The sequence below is a fragment of the Giraffa tippelskirchi genome, chromosome 4, assembly GCF_054371585.1.
Source record: "Giraffa tippelskirchi isolate mGirTip1 chromosome 4, T2T-mGirTip1v1.2.pri, whole genome shotgun sequence".
Classification (NCBI taxonomy): Eukaryota; Metazoa; Chordata; class Mammalia; order Artiodactyla; family Giraffidae; genus Giraffa; species Giraffa tippelskirchi.
Window position 1 is genome coordinate 111,485 of NC_137278.1, and position 16,232 is coordinate 127,716.

The following is a 16,232-nucleotide window of genomic DNA, read 5'->3' on the forward strand; positions in this document are numbered from 1 at the left end:
TACCAGACCACCTGACCTGCCTCCTGAGAAATCTGTAAGCAGGTCAAGAATCAACAGTTAGAACTGGACATGGAACAACAGACTGGTTCCAAATCAGGAAAGGAATATGTCAAGGCTGTATATCATCACCTGGCTTATTTAACTTCTATGCAGAGTACATCATGGGAAATGCCAGGCTGGATGAAGAACAAGCTGGAATCAAGACTGCCAGAAGAAGTAACAATAACCTCAGATACACAACAACACCAGCCTTATAGCAGAAAGCAAACAAGAACTAAAGAGCCTCTTGATGAATGTGAAAGAGGAGAGTGAAAAAGTTGGCTTAAAACTCAACATTCAGAAAAATAAGATCATGGCATCTGGTCCCATCACTTCATGGCAAATAGATGGGGAAGCAATGGAAACAGTGAGAGACTTTATTGTCTTGGGCTCCAAAATCACTGCACATGGTCACTGCAGCCATGAAATTCAAAGAAGCTTGCTCCTTGGAAGAAAAGCTATGACCAAACTAGACAGCATGTTAAAAAGCAGAGACATTACTTTGCTGACCAAGGTCCATCTAGTCAAAGCTATGGTTTTTCCAGTAATCATGTATGGATGTGAGAGTTGGACTATAAAGAAAACTGAGCACTGAAAAATTGATGCTTTTGAACTGTGGTGTTGGAGAAGACTCTTGAGAGTCCCTTGGACTGCAAGGAGATCCAACGAGTCCATCCTAAAGGAAATCAGTCCTGATTGGAAGGACAGATGCTGAAGCTGAAGCTCCAATACTTTGGCCACCTGTTGGAAAGAACTGACTTATTTGAAAAGACCCTGATTCTGGGAAAGATTGAAGGCAGGAGAAGGGGATGATAGAGGATGAGATGGCTGGATGGCATCACTGACTCGGACATGAATTTGAGCCAGCTCTGGGAGTTGGTGATGGACAGGGAAGCCTGGCCTGCTGCAGTCCATGGGGTCACAAAGTGTTGGACACGACTGAGCAACTGAACTGAACTGAAGCTCTTCCTAACTAAGGTCTTGATGAGGACTCTACCTAAGGCCCAGACACTGTCATTAATAACCTAACTCTTTCCCTATATAACACCCTAATTGTGGCCCTAACTCATGACTTGACAATGGTCCTGTTTCTCTGATCCTGTTCCTTAGTAAGGTTAAGAACCTCCGCCTCACAAAGGCCCTGACACTGTCAATAATAATGACCTGACTTTTTCCCTAAGTAACACCCGATTTTGTCACTAACTAATGCCCTGACACTGGTTCTAACTTCAGCCCTGACGCTGGTCCTATTGAAAGCCCTGAGATATCCCTAAGGAACAACCTTTCCTGAAGCCTTGACACTGTCCCTAGCTTAGGCCTTGATGCTGTCCCTTATAGTCTATGCTGCCACTAAATTTCCCTCCGAATCTGTCCATAACCAAGGCCCTGAATATGTCCCTAATAAAGTCTCTGAAGTGTCCCTAATGAACAGCCTTAGCTGACTCTTGCTAAGGCCATCAAGTTATCTCTGAGGTGCTGACACTGTCTCTAAGGCCCCGATGCTGGCTCTAACTAACGGCCTGATGCTGACCCTTACTAAGTCTTTGCCCAGGAGATGTCCCAGGCTGCTGGGCTCTTTTCTGTTTTCCTCATCTCTTGCCAGCTGCCTGCCATTGGCCAATCTAAGATTCTGTGGTGTGGTTGGTCCCACATAGGATGTGCCTGAGGAGGCTTACCTACCGGAGGATGGTCATGGCCATTCCACCCTCCAAGGGACAGTGGCTCAGGGTGGGAATCTCTCAGCCAGTGTCTGACCTCAGGTTCTGTGCCCCTATTTGTTGTAAAACCCTTGGAGTTACTTCAGTAACATTTTTAAATGGATCTCCCCCTTGGCATATTTATATGATAAATTTTTACTGAATTAAAATTCAGGAATAACATTATTAGAATGAGCAGAAAGACAAAGAATGCCCTCAATGATCTATTATTTGGAGAATTTTACAATTCTCATGAGAAAACATTCACTCTCCTCACCCTCTAGGCATCAGCGCAAGGTAGGAATCATCTGCATTCTTTATTTATCCCTCTGAATCTTTCAGAAACTTTCCTTCAGGAGAAATCTCTGGGCTCTTCAGGAATTGTGAGTGGCGATGTCAGGTAGATCTGCAACTGAAAAGCAGAGGAAAAGAGAAGGTGAGGAGATGAGAATTCTTGATGGAGAAGCAGGGGCATCCATGTTCAATCTCAACCTGTGAGTCTAAGTTAGTATCAGTGAAAGTAAGGACCACCAGGACCTGGCCCTCTGGCCTTGTCACCTGGTGTGGGGACTGGAGACACCCAAACTGCCCTGGCCACTTTCAGAGAAATGAAGAAGCTGGGAGAACACCATGGGAGCCACATTGGAAAAGGTCACTGCTATGAAGTAAGATGTACTTTTCAAGAAAGTGAAGGATGATCCCTTGGTTCTCAAAGATTTGCAAAGATTTTGTGTTCTTCTGGAGACATGTTGAAGCCTCCAGTCTTTGAGGGCAGTGATAAGAAGGAACTGTGCTCAAAACCTTCCAGCACTCACTCCTTGAGGGTGCTGAGGATGACCAGTGTCCAGCCCAAGGGTGTTGTGGGCCTGAAACCCCCTTATCACCTGGGACGGGAGGGGCCCCACAGGCACCCCCTGGGCCAGCGGGGTCTCGGCTTGTAGGCTACAGACCTTTATTAGGTGCATGATCTGCAAACATCTTGTGCCATTTTGGATGATGGATCTTTTTCTTACTCCTTTTGTGCATAGCTTTTGTTTTGAGAAGTCTAATTCATCTCTTTTGTCTTTTGTTGTTTGTGGTTTTGGTAGCAGATCTAAGAAATCATGGCCAAATCCAAAGTCGTGAAGTTTTTCTCTCATGTTTTCTTCTATGAGGTGTATAATTTTGGTTCTTACATCTAGGCCTTTGATCCATTTTGAGTTGATTTTCTATAGTGAGGGAAGTAGGGGTCCAACTTTGTTCTTTTGCATGTGGGATCTGGTTGTCCCAGCACCTGTACTAATTGTTGGGGGAAAATATTTGCAAATGATGCCACCAAAAAGGTCTAATTTCCAAAATACACAAACAGCACATGCATCTCAAAAATAAATTTTTAAATGGGCAGGTCTAAATAGACATTTCTCCAAAGAAGACATACAGATGATCAACAGGCACATAAAAAGACACGTCACACGCTGATTATTAAAGCAACGCAAATCAAAACCACAATGAGGTATCACCTCATAGTCATCAGAATGACATCGATAAAATGTCTACAAATAACAAGTGCTGGTGAGGGGGTGGAGAAAACAAAATCTCCTACACTGTTGGTGGGAACTGATGCAGCCCCTGTGGAAAACAGTATGGAGGATCCTCAAAAAACTAAAAAGTTGCCATATGAATTAGCAATCCCATTCCTGGGCATATATCCAGACAAAGCTATAATTCGAAAAGATACATTCACCACTATGTTTATAGCAGCACTATTCACAACAGCAAAGATGTGAAAGCAACCTACCTGCCCAACAACTGATGAATGGATAAAGATGTGTGTGTGTGGCTGTGGTGTGTGTGTGTGTGTGTGTGTGTGTGTGTGTGTGTATACAGTCCATGGGGTCGCAAAGAGTTGGACACGACTAAGCAACTTCACTTCACTTCACATATATATATGAGTATCTCCCATGCACACATGAGGTACACACATTATTTAACTTATTTGTGCAACCATGTGAAAGTAATTAACATCACAAAACTGCATACTTAAAATGAATTAAATGGTTAATGCCACATTTTGTATTTTTAATGACAATGAGAAAAAAGTGTAGTGGTCATAATTGTTACAACATAAATGAATATTAAAAACGTCCTTAGTGAGAAAAGCCATACCATAAAAGGCTACCCAGATCCCATATTCATCTTACCTGCTTTAAATCCATCAAGGCTGTCCAAATGAGGGGAAAACTCAGTAATGGTTCCCGGATAAGAAAACTGGATCAGGATGGAAAAAGGTATCTTCACACAGTTGGGGCAGCAGGTGACGGTGGAAGCGGCCTGTGTATTAAACCATAACACAGAATTCATGCTTTCCTCATGGGGGTCTAGGTGCTGGCTCCTCAGGAGAGTGTCACCGTTTTGGGTAAAACACACTGAACATTTTGTGTGAATTTGCAAATATGAGTACTTTTTGCCATTATTAAAAGCTTTCTGTACATTTTAAATTAGTGGAAAGTGAATTATTTTTCAAAACAACCATGACAATACCATTCAAGAACTCAGGCAAGACAGGCATCAGACTTTGTTATAGAGGCCAAGACTTACCAGACCAAGTTCAACCGAAGTTGTGACACTTATTTCCCTTGTAGGAGTCCATATGGTATTAGTATTAAGAGGCATCGTGGGAAAAGGGTGTTAGTAGCCACTAAGTCATGGGTCCTGTGGATGATCTGGATTGCAGGAGAAACAGCGAGATTTTAGCTTCACAATCTTTTACATTATTTCAAAAAAAAATATTAAAAGATAAATTCAGCAAAAAAAGTGGAATACACACAAATCAATTTTGTTTTTATACATGAATAACAAACCATCAAAAAGAATAAGAAAACAACCCCATTCACAATTCAAGAAAAAAAAAACTATCTAGGAATAAATTTAACCAAAGACATAAAAAACCTATAATCAGAAAACTATAGGGCATTGATAAAGAAATTGAAAACAGAAAAGAAAAATATCCTATACTCATGCATCAGGAAAAAATATTTTTAAAATATTTTCTACTGAGCCCAAGAGCCTAGAAGCCTGTGCTCCACAGCAAGAGAGGCCACTTCCAAGGGAAGCCCACATGCTGTAACTAGGAGCAGCCCCACGACCACAACTAGAAATGGCCCGGGCATAACAAAGACCCAGTGCAGCCAAAAATAAAAATAAAACAAAAAATAACTTTTAATAAAAGTCTATCAACAAAAGAAAAAATAATGTGGACTTTACAAAATTAAAAATTTCTACTCTACGGAAACCTTATTGAGAAAACCAACAGACGGAGCACACCCTGTATGTACGCTCAGTTACTTCAGTCGTGTCTGACTCTGTGACCCTATGGACTGTAACCTGCCAGGCTCCTCTGTCCATGGGGCTCTCCAGGCAAGAATACTGGAGTGATACCTTCCTCCAGGGGATCCTCCCAGCCAAGGGGTCAAACCCACATCTCCCATGTCTCCTGTATTTGCAAGTGGGTTCTTTACCACTAGTGCCATTTCCAAAACACATAGCTGAAAAAGGATCTGACTCAAATCATACCAAATGACCTCTTTAAAATTTGGTGAAGATTGAAATACACACCTGGCCAAAGAAGATATATAGTAAATAAGCATACAAGAGTACACTCAAGATGCTGGTGGAATGCATGTACAGTCAACTTTGGAAGGCAGTTTGGCACTTTTCTCCAAATCTAAACAGTCTTCACCTCAGGATCCAAGAGGTGAATCTCTTGTATTTAGACAACTGCTTTGCAAAACTGAAATAAAAACTAGCATCAAGTGATGCACGAGAGCTCTAATCATAATAGTTAAAAACTTAGATATCAGGCCGTCCTTCCACAGACGCCTTCATAAGTAAATCAGGACACAGACATGTCAAGGGGAGCACAGTACAGCACACCCAAAATATGCGCATTTGACAAAAGGGTTATTTTGGGGCTGATTAATGTTAAAAAACAGCAGCACCAGGAGAATCTTGGAAAACCAAGTAGAAATGCCATTTTATGAAGCAGATTTACATTTGCTAAGGATATGTCATCTGTAAGGGTGTGTCCCTCTCTGGGACAGGAATTGGATGATGACTAAATATCAAGAAAAGCTTGTCTAAGCTGGATGTTAATCTGCAAAACCACCACACCCTTATTTACTGTGATTCACCTAATAAATTCCCTTAAATGGCTTCTTCCATTCCCTAATCTCCTCCTTTCATTCTTAGTTGATGATAGTGTTTAAGGTAAAATCTTAGACCATTTCTTGGACCAGTCTTGGAATGCAAAAGTCAAGAGATACCAGGAGTAACAGGCAAACTTGGCCTTGGAGTACAAAATGAAGCAGGGCAAAGACTAACAGTTTTGCCAAGAGAAGGCACTGGTAATAGCAAACACCCTCTTCCAACAACACAAGAGAAGACTCTACACATGGACATCTCCACATGGTTAACACCGAAATCAGATTGATTATATTCTTTGCAGCCAAAGATGGAGAAGCTCTATACAGTCAGCAAAAACAAGACCGGGAGCTGACTGGAGCCCAGATCATGAACTCCTTATTGCAAAATTCAGACTTAAATTGAAGAAAGTAGGGAAAATCACTAGACCGTTCAGGCATGACGTACATCAAATCCCTTATGATTATCCGGTGGAAGTGACAAATAGATTTAAGGCATTAGATCTGACAGACAGAGTGCCTGAAGAACTATGAATGGAGGTTCAAAACGTTGTACAGTAGGCAATGATCAAGACCACCCCCAAGAAGAAGAAATGGAAAAAGGCAAAATGGTTGTCTGAGGAGGTCTTACAAATAGCTGAGGAAAGCAGAGACGCTAAAGGCAAAGGAGAAAGGAAAGATATACCCGTTTGAATGCAGAGTTCCAAAGAATAGCAAGGAAAGATAAGAAAGCCTTCCTCAGTGATCAATGCAAAGAAATAGAAGAAAATAACAGAATGGGAAAGACTAGAGTCTCTTCAAGAAAATAAGAGATACCAAGGGAACATTTCGTGCAAAGATGGTCACAACAAAGGACAGAAATGGTATGGACCTAACAGAAGCAGAAGATATTAAGAAGAGGTGGCAAGAATACACAGAACTATACAAAAAAAGATCTTCATGACCCAGATAATCACAATGGTGTGATCACTCACCTAGAGCCTGATATCCTGGAATGCGAAGTCAATGGGGTCTTAGGAAGCACAACTACAAAGCTACTGGAGGTGATGGAATTCCAGCTGAGCTATTTCAAATCCTAAAAGATGATGCTGTGAAAGTGCTGCATTCTATATGCCAGAAAATTTGGAAAACTCAGCAGTGGCCACAGGACTAGAAAAGGTCAGTTTTCATTCCAATCCCAAAGAAGGGCAATGCCAAAGAATGCTCAAACTACCACACAATTGCACTCATCTCACACACTAGCAAAGTAATGCTCAAAATTCTCTAAGCCAGGCTTAAACAGTACGTGAACCATGAATGTCCAGATGTTCAAGCTGAATTTAGAAAATTAAGAGGAACCAGAGACCTAATTGCCAACATATGCTGGATCATAGAAAAAATAACAGAATTCCAGAAAAACATCTACTTCGGCTTTATTGATTATTTCAAAGCCTTTGACTGTGTAGATCACAACTGTGGAAAATTCTTAAAGAGACGGGAATACCAGACCACCTGACCTGCCTCCTGAGAAATCTGTATGGAGGTCAAGAAGCAACAGTTAGAATCGGACAAGGCACAAGGGATTGGTTCCAAATTGGGAAAGGAGCACGTCAAGGCTGTATACTGCTACCCTGTTTATTTAACTTATATGCAGGGTACATCATGGGAAACGCTTGGCTGGATGAAAGACAAGCTGGAATCAAGATTGCTGGGAGAAATATCAATAACCTCAGATACACAGATGACACCACCCTTATGGCAGAAAGTGAAGAGGAACTAAAGAGTCTCTTGATGAAAGTGAGAGAGGAGAGTGAAAAAGTTGGCCTAAAACTCAACATTCAAAAAACTAAGATCATGTCATCTGGTCCCATCACTTCATGGCAAATAGATGGGGAAACAATTGAAACAGTGAGAGACTTTATTTGGGGGGGGGGGGGCTCGAAAATCACTGCAGGTGGTGACTGCAGCCATGAAATTCAAAGACACTTGCTCCTTGGAAGAAAAGTTATGACCAAGCTAGACAGCATATTAAAAAGCAGAGACGTTACTTTGCTGACCAAGGTCCATCTAGTCAAAGCTATGGTTTTTCCAGTAGTCATGTATGGATGTGAGAGTTGGACTATAAAGAAAGCTGAGCACTGAAGAATTGATTCTTTTGAACTGTGGTGTTGGAGAAGACTCTTGAGAGTCCCTTGGACTGCAAGGAGGGCCAACCAGTCCATCCAAAAGGAAATCAGCCCTGAATATTCATTGGAAGGACAGATGCTAAAGCTGAAACTCCAACACAGTAGCCACCTGATGAGAAGAAATGACTCATTTGAAAAAACCCTGATGCTGGGAAGGATTGAAGGCAGGAGAAGGGGACGACAGAGGATGAGATGGTTGGATGGCATCACTGACTCGATGGACATTAGTTTGAGCCAGCTCTAGGGGTTGGTGATGGACAGGGAAGCCTGGTGTGCTGCAGTCCATCGGGTTGTAAACAGTTGGTCTCGACTGAGTGATTGAACTGAACTGAACTTGCACCATTTCAGGAAGTGATTCAGTTTTCCCAGGTATCTTTCAAGCATATACGAATGCATGGCATATATTAAACCTCTGACTGTTTTTCTCCAGTTCATCTTCCTTTCATTATGAGGATCTCAATGAAGAACATCGAAGGGTAGAGAGAAAATTATCTTTCCTCTCATATAATGCAATACAATAGTATTCAGAGATACAAAGGAATGAACCACCAACCCATTTATTAAAAAAAGCATGAATCTAACACATTACTAAGCGAAGAAATCCAGCCTCAAGTGCTACACACTGTACAAACTTATAAGACATTCTAGAAAAGGCAAAACAGACATGATAAACAGTTTATGGAATATGTGGTTGAAATATTTTATATGGTATTGTAGTGATGAATACCTGCCACTGTGCATTTGTCTAAGCACATATATTTTTGTTTTTAGAACCCAACAAGTAAATTATTACCTATTCAAATTTATTTATTTATGGTATGGGAGTGTCAAAGACTGGAATGCAGAATTTAACTGACTGATTGAGAAATGTATGAAAAACTTCAGGACTTCCCTGGTGGTCCAGTGGTTAAGACTCCACATTGCCAATTCAGGAAAGGTGGGTTCAATTCCTGGTCAGGGACCTAAAATCCCACATGCCATATAGCACAGCCAAGAGATTTTTTTAAAAAAAGAAGAAAAAGAAAATATCCACTCTTAGTGGTAGGACAAAATGAGCTGACCTAAGTTCACTGTGGGAAATGAATGGGATCTGCAGGCAAAGGCAAAGTGTACCATGCACAAACAATGGACTCTGTAAGTTCTTTCCTATGGGAGCGTGTAGCTAACAGGACTGGAACTACTGTATCAGTCATCTAACGGAACAGGCACTGGATTTGATAAATGACAAGTAGTGGGAGCCGGGTTTCTTACCCCTGGAGTGGGAAGTTACAGGCGGACAAAGGGAGAAGGTTACAATACCTGTGTCATAACAGGTCAGGTTGGAGACATAATTATAAACTATCTTTAGCCTAATACAAAAACACATAGCTCCCTGTGAAAATCTTCATAATTGTGTGTATGCATAGTCTGGGATACATGCATATGTATTTTCATGCATTGTCTGCTGAGAATAGTAAGTTCCCACATGCAAGTTTTTATTACCATTCTCTAATAAAAAGGAATAAGAGTTCTTTAAATATGTGGCTGACACTAGGACTGAGACAGTAAATATGTAAAGCAAGATCATCTTAAAGTATGAGAAAGAAGTACCAAAAAATCCCATGAAAGCTGAATTATGTAAAATAAAAACAGGAGAGCATGGAAAAAGCTCTCAACAGCCAAAGCAAGAATAAACTAAGCAGTCTAATAACGTAATGCTGGATTATAACCAAAAGTTTAAAATAATTTTCATGTGTCCAAACTGGTTTAAAAAAAAAGTTACATAGGTTTTATGAGTAGTGTTGAATAAAAATCTCTATGCAGAAAGATTCTAACAATTGATATCGACACTCAGCTGTCCATCAAGTATGTGAAGCTAACTCCCCTCTCCTCAAGTGCAGGCCCTGCATCATGACTTCCTCCGTAATAATGCACACAGGACGGACATGGGGAAAACCGACAATAAAGACAAATAACAAAGGTTGGCAAAAATGTACAGAAATTGGAACTCCAACTTTACTTGTGGAGATGTAAAATGGTGCAATCAATGTGTGTAAAACGTCAGCATTTTCTCAAAAATATAGAAATGTAATTATCATGTTTTGGAAGCTCCACTCCTAGACGTACAAACAAAGAATTTAAAACAGGTGTTCAAATATAAAGTTGTACACAGCTCCACTCCTAGACGTACAAACAAAGAATTTAAAACAGGTGTTCAAATATAAAGTTGTACACCAATATTCATAGCAGCACTGTTCTCAACAGCCCAAGGTAAAAATAATGAAAATGTCCACCAACAGGTGAATGAATAAGCACAATAAGGTAGCTCCATCCATAGATGCATTCCTCTGCCATATAAAGGAATATAGTAAAACAGAGCCACAGCTGCAGAAAACAGTAGGGGGCTCCTCAAAAACAAACAGAGAGTTAACATAGAATCCATCAATTCCAGTCCAGGGAATATACCCATAATATTTAAAACCAAGAACTGGAACAGATATCGTATCCCATATTCATAGAAGCGTTATTCACAGTAGCCAAAAGGTGGAAGCAACACAAGCGTTCCACAGATGAATGGATAAGCACAGTGTAGTAGATACACAATGGAACATGATTCAACCTTTAAAAACAAAACAACTCTCACACATGCTCTAACGTGAATGAACCTTCAAGTCATCATGTGAAGTTGAAACAAGGCCGACACAAAAGGAAAGATGTTCTATGATTCCACCAGTACGAGATATCCATATAGGACAAATTCCAAGTAGAGTAAGGTAGCCAGGGATTGAGGGTGGTGATTGTTTAATGGTTACAGTGTCACTTCAGGAAAAGGAAAAGATTCTGGAGATAAATGGTGAGGATATTTTTACAAAGTGAGTGCAGTTAATGTTATAGAAGTGCATGCTTAAAATGACTCAGATGATAAATGTTATATGTTTGTAATCACAATTAAAAATGATACAGGTTACAACATGGAAAAAGCACTGAAAACATCCTCAGTGAAAGACGCCACACAGAAAAAGCCACGCAGATCATAGTCATCTTGTCACTTTAAATCCACGGAAGTTTTTAACATGAGGGAAAGCCCCAGTGGTGGTCCCAGAAAAAGAGAACTGCATTCGAATGGAGAAAGACATTTGCGCAAAGTTTGGGCAGCTGATGCAAGTTGAAGTGGTCCTATGGATAGGATTGTAATGTGGACACTGTAACTATCCCCCATTTTGGGGTTATGGGCTGGTTCCCTGGGAAAGTGACCCTGTTTTAGGTAAAACACATTGCATTTTTCGGTGTGAATATAGAAAACTTTGTACCACTATTTAAACTTGACATTTTTGAAATTTTACTAGAAAGTAAATTACTTTTCACTACAACCATGTAAGTCACTTGCCAGAAAATCAGAGATGGCATCAAACATTGCAATACAGTCCAAGACTTAACCAGACCAAATTCAACTAAAGTAGTGATGCTAACTGCCTTGCAGTAGTCCACATGGTATTAAAGGTCACCGTAGGAAGAGTAGCCACCATGCCTTGGGTACTGTGGATGGCCCTGATGGAACTGAAACTATGAGATGTCTGAATTCTAGTTTTCCATGTAACACTACACCAAAGCAACGGGCAGAACTATAAAGTGAATTCAGGGGCTTCCCTGGCAGTCCAGTGGTGAAGATTCTGCACATCCGCTGCAGGGGATATGGGTTTGATCCTTGGTCAGGGAACTAAGATCCAACATGCTGAGTTGCATGGCCAAAAAATAAATCAGTAGAACTGCAAGATCGTGTGTGATTCTCTACACTAATAGTGAACTATCAGAAAGAGAAATTAAGAAAATAATCCCCTGTACCATTGCATCCCCCCAAAACTAGAAATTTAATGAAGGACTTGAAAGAGCTGCAAGCTAAAAACTGCAAGACACAGCGCTCAATTAAACTGAACAGACATGAAAAGATATCCCATGCTCATGGGTGACAATACTGCTAAAATCTCCATTCTAACCAAAGTAACATACACATTCATGCAATCACTACCAACATCTCACTGACATTTTTCACAGAAACAAAAACAATGTTAACATCCGTGTGGAACCACAAAGGACCCAGAAGAGCCAAAGTGACCGTGAGAAAGGAGAACAGGCTGGCAGCACCTCCATCCCTGACTTCAATCTACATTACGCACCTAAAGGCACCACAAGACGTGTGGAACTGTATCAGAAACAGGCACAGATACCAGAGAGCCCAGCAATAAATCTACAGGTTCATGGTAATCAATTTGCAAGGAAGGAGCTAAGAACACACACCCAGGAAAGGACAGTCCCCTCAGTAAACCGCGCTGGGAAAAATGGACACCACACACCAAGGAACAACACTGGACACCACTCTATACCACAGACAAAAACTGACTAAAACCCCACAACTTTCCACATCAAGCCCTAACTGTCCTGGGTCCTCTGAAGACAGACCTCAGCAACAGCCACACACAGAAAGTTTCTTCCCAATTTTCCTCACCTTTTCCTTCAGCGGCACCACCTTCCTGAAGGTCCTGAGGAAACCAGACTCCTGTCAGACTCAACTGAACCCCACAATGTACCAAAGATGAAGCCCCAGCAGGTCCTGAGGAAACCAGGCTCCCGTCAGCCTGAACTGAACCCCACAACGTCCCAAAGCCAAAGCCCTAATGGGTCCTGAGGGGCCAGACTCCCATCACCCTGGATTGAACCCCAAAATGTATCAAAGCTCAAAACCCAGTGGGTTCTGAGAAGACCAGACTCCCATCAGCTTAACCTGAACCCCACAATGTCCCAAAGCCAAAGCTCTAGTGGGTCCTCAGTGGCCAGACCCCTGTCTCCCTGAACTGAACCCCACAATGTCCCAAAGCCAAAGCCATAATGGGTCCTGAGGGGCCAGACTCCCATCACCCTGGATTGAACCCCAAAATGTATCAAAGCTGAAACCCCAGTGGGTCCTGAGGAGACTAGACTCCCTTCAGCCTGAACTGAACCCCACAACGTCCCAAAGCTGAAACCCCAGTGGGTCCTGAGGAGACCAGACTCCTGTCAGCAGCCACAGGCAGCCAGGTGCTCAGCCAGAGCGGGAGTTCCGCTTGGGGTGGGAGTGGGTCGGGGAGGCGGGCTCCTCGCTCCCTGCCAGCCAATGAGAACTGCAGATCAAGCCTCCCTCATTGGCGCTGCTGCTGCTGCTGCTGCTGCTAAGTCGCTTCAGTCGTGTCCGACTCTGTGCGACCCCATAGACGGCAGCCCACCAGGCTCCCCCGTCACTGGGATTCTCCAGGCAAGAACACTGGAGTGGGTTGCCATTGCAGGCACAGTTAAGTGGAGACTCCGCCCCTCAGGGCAGTTCTGCTAGGTCCATTAAACTATGGAAATTCAAACTGAAATATTGCCAATATCCAAAACTTCTCCAAAATAATTAAGGAATAATTAACTTGAAACTGTATAGAATGAAATGTAGTCACCCAATTCACTCAAATTTATTAACAGACATTTAAATTTTGAAACTATCAAAATTGTGGACATAAACGTAGAAAATCTACATGACCCTGGGTTTGCCCTGTGTATCATGAGCTTTGAGTTTTAACACACAAGCTGTCAGTCCACAAAAGAAAAATATTGTGGACTTTATAGAAACAAAGATGTCTATTCTGAAAGACCTCATTCAGAAAATCAAAATACAAGCCACAAACTGGGAGAAAAATATTTGCAAAATTCATAACTGATACAGGATTTGGACACAAAATAGACAAAGACCTCTTGAACAACCCTATAAACAATAAGTAAAGATCTGAACCCAGCCAAAAAAAAAGTTATACAGATAGTACAAAACAGAAACACGCTCAACATCATACACCATTAGGGAATTACAAATTAAAGTCACGAGCTATCACACTACACATATTAGGATTGCTAAACTCTAAATATATGACAATACCAATTGCTGGAGGCTGAGGAATAGCAGGCGGAGAAGGCAATGGCACCCCACTCCAGTACTCTTGCCTGGGAAACCCTATGGACGGAGGAGCTTGGTGGGCTGCAGTCCGTGGGGTCGCGAAGAGTCGGACACGACTGAGCGACTTCACTTTCACTTTTCACTTTCATGCACTGGAGGAGGAAATGGCAACCCACTGCAGCATTCTTGCCTGGAGAATCCCAGGGATGGAGGAGCCTGGTGGGCTGCCATCTATGGGGTCGCACAGAGTCAGACATGACTGACGCGACTTAGCAGCAGCAGCAGCTGAGGACTAGCAGGAATGCTCCCTCACTGCTGGTGGGGCGCACGCACAGCCACCTTGTAACACAGTTGGGCAGTTTTCTCCAAAGCTAAACAAACCTCACCTTGGGATCCAACAATCGTACTTCCAGTATTTAGGAAACTGCTTTGAAAAACCCATGCCCAAATGCAAACAAAGATGAACTTAGGCACAGCAGCACTATCCAAAATAGTTAAAAGCTTGAAGTAATCAGGGTATCCTTCAACAGATGAATGCATAATCAAATTTGGGTATATCCATGTCAAAGTAAGTAGAACATGCCACTCAAAATATGCCTCTCTGCTGTGAGGATTGCTTAAGTCCACGACCATCAAAAAAAGAAAAAAAAAAAAAGAGGAATCTCCGGAAACTATGTAGCAATTGCCGTTTTGTGATGGACATTTACAACAGAGAAATCTCTGCGTTTAAGGGTTGTCCCTGTTTACATTCAGTAAAGCTGAATAATTTCGGATCAATTTACAATCATATAAAATACTACCATTTACAATCCTAATCAATATACAAAAATCAGTTGCGTTTCTATACACTAATAACAATCAGAAACAAAAATTAAGAAAATCCCACTTATAATTGCATCAAAAAGAGTAAAACATCTAGCAACAAACTTAATCGAGGACATAAAAGACCAGTAGTCAGACAACTAGAAAGCACTGATAAAGAAACCAAAGAAAACACAAACAGAAAACTCTTCCATGCTCATGCACTGGAACAATGAGGAATTAAAGTGTCCATTCCAGCCAAAGCCATCAACAAATACACTGACTGCAATCACAAAATAATATTCACTGGCATTTTTCACAGAAATAGAAATATGCCTAATATTATGTTGCTAATATTGAACAGAACCTTGAACAGCCAAAAAGACTGAGAAAGAAGAACACAGCTGGAGGCATCTTCCTCTCCGACTTCAAACTACCTCCCGGAGCTGTAGCAACCACCACAGTGAGGAACTGGCACGAACACAGACACACGGACTCGAGGAAAGAACAGAGAGCCCAGGAGTGAACCCACATGTACTGGTCAGTTCATGAAAATCAAACCAGGAACGAGCGAAGAGGAAAGGACAGTCTTCTCGAGAGACAGTGACAGGAAAACTGGCCACCTACACTGAAGAACAGCACTGGTCATCCTCTAGATCATCTAACAGAAATCTAACTGAAAACCCACCATTTCGCACATGGAGCTCTTTGCCCCCCGAGTTCTCTGTGATGGACCTCCGGTCAGCGCTCAGCTGGACACAGGAAACGTCTACTTCATCCTCATTTCTCCCTCTTGCAGCGCCTCCGTGCTGGCGGGCACTGAGGCAACCCCGCTCCTCTCAGCCTGGACGCAGCCCCGTTATCCAGAAGCCCGAGCCTTGACGGCCCTGAGGAGACAAACCTCCTGCCAGCAGGTCACCGAGCCGAGTCTGAAGGCAAAGCGTCCTGTGCCCGCGGGTCAGAGCGGGGTTTGGCGCCCCCTGCGGGCCGCCAGAGAAGAGCGGGCAGCCGCGCGCTCACAGAGCCCAGAGGGCTCACCCAGAAGCAGCTCTGCTGTGAGCACTCAGACCGGAAGCCCGAACTGAAATGGAGCAGAATAGCTCCACGACACTCCTCAAAACACGGCTAAGGAACAATTAGAGCCTATATGGAACGCAGCCATAAAAGGAACGCATTTGAGTCAGTGCTGACGAAGTGGATGGACCTAGAGCGTATTAAACAGGGAAGTCAGTCAGAAAGAGAAAGACATGGAATCGAGAAGGATGGTACGGACGAATCTGTTCACAGAGCAGCAATGGAGATACAGACACCGAGAACAGACCGACGGACAAGGGTGGGGAACAAGAGGGAGAGGGTGAGATGAATGGAGAGAGCAGCATGGATGCCCGTGCACCAACATTTGTAAACAGAC

At 42.4% G+C, this 16,232-nt stretch overlaps 1 long non-coding RNA gene across 1 annotated transcript; it reads right to left on the reverse strand.

Annotated features, from left to right (window-relative positions):
• Nucleotides 1-1,947: 1,947 nt before the first annotated feature.
• LOC145544518 (uncharacterized) lies at nucleotides 1,948-15,751 on the reverse strand. The gene is made up of 3 exons (XR_014081462.1): nucleotides 15,510-15,751; nucleotides 3,917-4,046; nucleotides 1,948-2,148 (listed from the first exon to the last, which is right to left on the reverse strand). It is a non-coding gene; the product is annotated as an uncharacterized LOC145544518 (long non-coding RNA).
• Between the last annotated feature and the right edge of the window lie 481 nt (nucleotides 15,752-16,232).